This window comes from Geospiza fortis, unplaced genomic scaffold (assembly GCF_000277835.1).
Source record: "Geospiza fortis unplaced genomic scaffold, GeoFor_1.0 scaffold173, whole genome shotgun sequence".
Classification (NCBI taxonomy): Eukaryota; Metazoa; Chordata; class Aves; order Passeriformes; family Thraupidae; genus Geospiza; species Geospiza fortis.
The window spans coordinates 5,027,614-5,034,171 of NW_005054334.1; positions in this window are offsets into that span (position 1 = coordinate 5,027,614).

Below are 6,558 nucleotides of genomic sequence, written 5' to 3' on the forward strand. Positions count from 1 at the left end.
CTGTGGGATGGATGCCCCATCTTGAAGAGCTGTGCTGCAATAGGAGGGCTCCAGCACCTCATATTTGTGTGCTGAGGAGTGCTGCCAGAGTGGGTTTTGCTGCTTGCAAATCAGCAGCAACACCCGACATCATCTAGGAAGAGCTGAAGGCGAAGGAAGGCTGTCAGGAAGAGCTTCCAGCATGTGCTGCCACACTGTCCCCTGCCTGGAGACAGAGGAGAGGCAGAGCTCCTGCCACTATCTCTGGGGGTACACGGGGTGTGTGCATCCCCCCACACCTCCCACCATTCCCCAGGATACACCAGAGAAATGTGCTTCTCTCCAAAACTTTAGCTACTGAAGCTGGTTCTGTTCCACCCAGGGCTAGAGCCAGGGAAGAGTCTCCCCTTGCCTTTGTCTCTGTGAGAGAAATTTCTTTGGCCATCAGCATCCTGTTCGTAAGTTCTGAGTTTTCTCAGACCCATTGTCTAGGACTGGGATAAGAGACCCCTGGACTTTGATTAGGGATCCGTGGGGTCGAGTGCTGGCCTAGTGTGCAATAAGATGCTACTCCCCTCCTCACATTATCATAGGCTCAATGGATTAAGGAAACCAAAGCAGATCTTAGGCTACTGGTGTTGGAAAACTAAAGCAGGGAAAAGTCAAATGCACTGGGGGAGGCACAGAGATGAGGTGGCTGAGCCCAGAGCAGCCACCATCCACCCTATTTCCAGCACAATGTGCACAAGGGTTTATATTCTCCTGCCTGTGCTTGATGCTCTGGCTGTAAAATGGCTGTAAAAGAACAACTGTGCCTCATAACAGCTTATAGAGAATACAGAAGCATATGTGCTTTACCATTACCATCATAACTGCAAACATTCAAAAGTTGAGATTTGCGAGCTTCCAGCTTCCCAAACACGGCTGGATTCGAATCCAAATGACATCCAGAGGAATGAGGAGAAAATCAGCTCAAAGCAAGGGCTTATTTTTAATTTATGTCGCAGTATGGGCAAGCAGGATCTGGGCTGGAAGCCCGAGCTCCCTCAGCTGCCACTGTTAGAGGGCAGCCGTGCCTCCACTCCACAACGGTCCATGAGCATCAGCTGTGACCCCCAGGCCCCCAGGCTGTCTGCATATGGACTTTGCATTTAGGATGAAATTGGGAGACACTGCTGGTAAATGCTGCCCCTTTGCAGGCACTTGGTACCCATCAGCTCACTAGCCCAGGGGTTTTGCTGGAGCAGTCTGGAGGTTGTGTTGGGGATGGCTGCAGAGACTCTGCAGCTCTGTTTACACTCATCTGAGCTTCAGGGCAGTCAGTGGGATGTTGACCCAAAACTGTTCCCTCACTGGTACCTGCAGGCTGAGCGGGAGCACCCCAGCCTCAAACCTTCTATTCTGGGCTTGTGTGGCAGGTCCCTGCTGCTATCCTGGGTGGAGCCCGAGTATTTTCTCCTTTCCTCTTCAAAGTAAGTTTCTACTAGTTTTTCAAGCATTAAAAAGCCATATAACACCTGGAAGCAGTAATGCACAGCCCAGCTTACTCAGCAGTGCAGTGGCATCTCTGGATATGCTCCCTCTCTTCACCCTCTCCCCTCTCACCCCCTCCCACCCCTCCTGATTCAAACCACAATCATTTGGGGCAAAACACACCCAAAGAGAGAAAGGATGAGAGCAGCCATTGCAGCGTAGGGAATTCTCAGGGTTCAGTGTAACAGCTGTGTGTGAAGGGGATCTGCTGCAGGGAGGATGGGAGGCAGCAGGGCCAGTCCCAGGCTGCTTTAGCCAGCTGTGGAGCAATAAAAGCCCGACCGTGGCAGCAAAAGGGACGCATGTTTTCCCTCCCGTTCTTGAGTACCTGAGGTGATGGTGGCAGTGAGCTGTTGGGGTTTGCTGGGATGGGGGATTTAGGGTGCCCGTTCCGGCGGCCGAGGCAGGGTGTGCTGGAGGAGGCCATAGGCAGGTGCCGGCCGGCTGCCAGGTACACTCAGGTGCTGCGGGCGGCTCAGAGCCCGCAGGGCAGCACGGCATGGCCAGCAGGGCAGGATGCCTCTGTGCAAACCAGCTGTCCCTCCTCATCTCCTCGTCCCCTGGAACCAGGAGATGTGTAGGGGCTCATGACCCCCACACAGCACAAGTTTGGGCCAGGTGGATGTAACTGTGTGTGTGGTTGTGGTGGGGTATAGATATTGATGAAATCTTTGCTTCTACAAGGCCAACATTTTGACATGGAAATGGAGGATGACTGGTGGAACGCTGGCAGCGGGAGCACATCCACCTCCCCCTCTGCTAGCTCTTCCCTGTGCTGGGGGACAGGCTCTTCCAGCAGAGACTTGAAGGGGCTCAGCACATTCCTCCTCTCATGATAACCCTTTTCCAGCAAAGTCTGGCTCCAAAAAAGCCTCCCAGTCCACTGGGCTGCTGCCCTTTCTTGCGATACTAAGGGGAGAAAAAAAATCAGGGGTGTGTGCTGAGAAAGAGGAGCTTCAGGTAGATACCAGGGAAGGCTTTTGAGCAGAATGGGACAGGAAAGACCCTTAATTAAGACCAAGGAAGGGCAGGGAAGGCCCAGAGAATCAGTTTTGCTTTTCCAATGGAAGAAAACAAAGGTGACAAGGTAAAGAGAACACAGAGGTGTGGATGTGCAATGCCCACACACCACCTCTGCACAGAGCAGCGTGCTGTGCTGCCTTTGGGACCATCACTTTCCTCCACCTGCCCTTCCACAGGCACTGATATGTGCCAAGCTGCCTCTTCCCCTCTGTAGCAGCAAACTGCAGGCTCTCTGTGCCCTTGGCTTCCCAAGAGTGTCCCAGGATGGATGTACTTGTCCTTTGATGTCTCTTTTCAGTGGATTACAGAGGAAGGAGAGGGCTTTGCCATCAGAGGACTGGCTGTGAGCAGAGCTCCCTTGCCCGCCGGGAGCCTTGGGCTTTTGAGCCAGCTTCATTTTGGCACGATCCGCCTTTGCGAGTGAGACCTGCTGAAGATGGCCCAATCCTATTAGCGGCAGGGATTTGGTTCAGGTCTCCTACCATTACCCTGATGACATTTTGTTGTGCAATAAGCCTCTGTCTTTTGGGAGACTAAAAATCAAGTGTGTCTCTTTCCCACATAGGAACTGTCCCCATGCTACGCCGGCAGCAGCCTCGCTGCAGCAAGCAGGAGTCACCTTGGTGCTCCTACCAGAGATGTCATTTTCCTTCTGCCTCCCAAATCCCAGCCCAAGGACAGGACAGATGCCACCAGCAGCAGGGCTTTAGGTGAAATGATTCCTGTGTTTTCCACACAGGAAGAGCAAATTAGTGAATACCTTTGAGACTAATACAAGGACAGCTAGTGTGTGCACCCACCGGTTCCCCCAAGGGGAACAAGGGACAGGGGCACACTGAAAATTCCTATGACCAGGGTTGCAGGAGGATCCAAGGCAAATCTTGGGGAAAAGAACAGAAAAGGAAAAAGGCAAGATATTAGCTCTCAACAAATAATTTCTGAAGGTCTGCGTGAGGTTTGCAAAGTGCTGAGGTTGGATGAGGGGCTCAGTAACTACCTGCAGCTCCACAAAGGACAGGGTAAGGGGCATAATATACAGTGAGGGGAATAGGAGTAAATTAAGCAGAAGAGGAGAAAAACTGAAAATACAGACAGAGAAATGTATGTGGCTATAGACAGGCTTCAGACTGGAGCAAGAGAAGCACCATATAAAACATGCTAAAAGCAGCAGAGAAGGATCAGGGTGAGGGATATGACAGGTCTGCTCTCACTTCTGCAGCTGTCTGAGTGCTGCAGCAGGGTACAGGTGGACGGGGCTGTGAAAATTCCTGTGAGTTGGCTGATACTGTGGGCAGGGAAAGCTTGTGACCGAGTGAGGAGAGCTGTGTTCAAGCCTCCCAGGTACTAATCCTCACTCATCATTCCTCTTGGAGGACCAGTTCACAGTCTCAGTTCCTGCAGAGGCAGATGTCCCTGATGTCCCCCAAGTGGGGCTCTCACTGCTCGACATTCATCTTGTCACAAGAGCGCTTGGGACACGCTGTGTGGTTGCCCTCTGGTGCTGCTCTTGGCCTCATCCTTTGCTTTCTGCCCCTCATGCTCTGTTTCAAGGTGTACCATCAGCCTTTTGCAGTCAAAGAATGATGATGGCCCTGCCCTGGCTGGAGATGGGATGTGGCTGCTGGAGCAAGGGGGGTAAACGCAGGGATGTGGCTGCCCCGGTCATTTTTAAAACTTGCCAATATTTGTAACAACTAGTGGAGGTAATTGCAAATATGAGGAGAAAAATAAACTCTTGGCATCTATCAGCAGTGGGTTTCTACTCTATCAATGCATGGAGAGCCATGTCCATGCTATGTCTACGTTAGCACAGATGTGTCACAGAGCGCAGCATGGCCAGAAGATCTCCTGATTTCTGCTCCCTTGGTATCTAGGAGACTGAGACCAGACCCTGGCCTCTGATTTTGGGTGGCATGAAGGATGCAGAGTGATAAACATTTGCAACCATGGGAGCTCTCTTACCTCAGTTTATCCTTCTTGAGTGAAGGCTGGAGCCCCTGTTTCATGGGGAAGACTGACAGCTCAAGGCTGCTCTAGGTAAAGTACTTCCAACACTTCAGGAGAAGGAGAAAAGCCCAGACACTTACACCATCCTGCAATGTGAAGGTAGTACGTGCATCAGAGATACCAAATGGCTCTTTGGAGGGGTAGGGGATGTTTTAGTATTGATCTCACATTTAGATGTTTAGCTCACATTTCCAGATTGTCCTTCAGCTCTGAATAGGAGCTTGCTGGCTGCTTGGTGACAGTGGCCACCACCAGCCTGCCCTCATCAGGCAGCAGGACCAGTGGGAGAAGGGGTGGCCAGGTTGGTGGTGGCAGGGAAATGCCATGCCTTGCTGAGCAACAGAATTGCTAAGACAAAAAAAGCTCGGGCTTGAAAATTAGCAACACCTGAGTGGCCCTTCTGCTGTCTTCCACATCATCGCCAGAGACATTTCCCCGTTGCACCAGCTTTACCTCAGGGGACAGATGCCACTGCAGGCCATGCTGCCCTCACTGCCACTCTCATGCCACTTTCCCCTCCCTGACCTGCCAGGCAGGCTCTGTAGCTTTAGAAATCAAAGGGGCTGGAGCTCCAAAGGCCCTGTCAGGTTCCCCACCCACCAAAATGCCTGTGGGGCTCTGCCTTCATCAGCAAGGTGTGGGTTTCTAGTCATCCTTCTCACAGAGAAAAGACTTGAAAAGGTAAAATGAGTGTAGTCTAGAGGCTCAGGAGCCTGAGATGAAATAAGAAAAGTCCCAAATCTTCACTTTTTTCCTTTTTTCTATTCTACTCTCACAATCTTTATGCCAGTTTTTTGCTTTCTGCAGACCTGGCTCCTTCCCTGAGGTGCCTGAGGGTAACACTGTGCCAGGGCCCCCTGAGAGAGAGGCTGGTGTTCTGGGAGGGCTTTGCAGTCTCTTCCTGCAGCAAAGATGCTTTCCCCCTGGAGTGGGAGAGGTGGCCTGCTGGCACCCACCCTGCTCCCTGTGCATGTGCTGGGGGTCCCAGGCAGGCTGCCAGCCCCCCACTCTCCATCTGGCTCACACCAGGGTGAGCAATCCCTTGTGCACAGTGTGCCTGGAGCTGTGGCTCCTCTCTGGGACATCTCCCGATGAGCAGGTCCCCCTCCCTTCGCCTCTTCCCCAGGGCAGCCAAGCCGCGTGGCTCTGTGCAAGTGCAGCAGGAGGACAGATCTGAGGAGACAGGAGGAAAACGAACTCCCTTAAATGTGATGGAGGCGACTGCCTGGTTCTGTCAGCCATTGCCCCCTTTGCCCCCCTCCTCCCCGCACCCAGCCTGTCTCCTGCTGTTTTTCTCTCTCTCTGGCTACAAGATGTCACAAGGATTAGGCCCAAATCTCCCTGGGTGCTGCACTCACCCCATGCTCATCTCTTGAGGTCACCTTGAAGTCGAGCGCTGTCCCCTCTAGGCCGGGAGTTGGCCACAAAGGCGGCTGCAGTGGAAATCTCACCCTTGAATTGCTGGATGGGGGGAGCAGATGTGAAGCTCTGTTGTCACCCTTCAGGAACAAACCATTTTAAATGGTTTAAATGGTGACCAGCTAGGATCACTGCTCCCTCTGCCCAGAATCAGCTGAGCTGCACCAGTGCAGTGGGGCTGGAGCCAGGGGAGTGCTCAGGCAGAGCCCTGGTTCTAAACCCTTCAAGTTTTGCTACAGTTCCCAGGATGGCCACCAAATGGGAGTTTGTGAACCATGGTGCTGGCACAATGATTGTGAGGTGCACAGATGTGTGAGGCAGTGAGCACTGGGAGTCACAGCAGTGGCTGGCACTGTCCAGGCAGATCACCGTGGCTTTGGGGTCATTGCTGTCAAATGACATCATCGAGTGTTACATCTGCCCCAAGACCTTGCTGGCAGCAGATGCAAACCTTATGGGCTCTCCTAGTGAACCTCATCTCCTTCCCAAAATGGCTCAGAGGGGCCATACTTGCTCCTGATGCCCCAGAGTCATCCCTGCCACACTGTACCCATGCATCTGGGGCATGTGAGATGGATGCAGTTTTCCTGCTGCCCC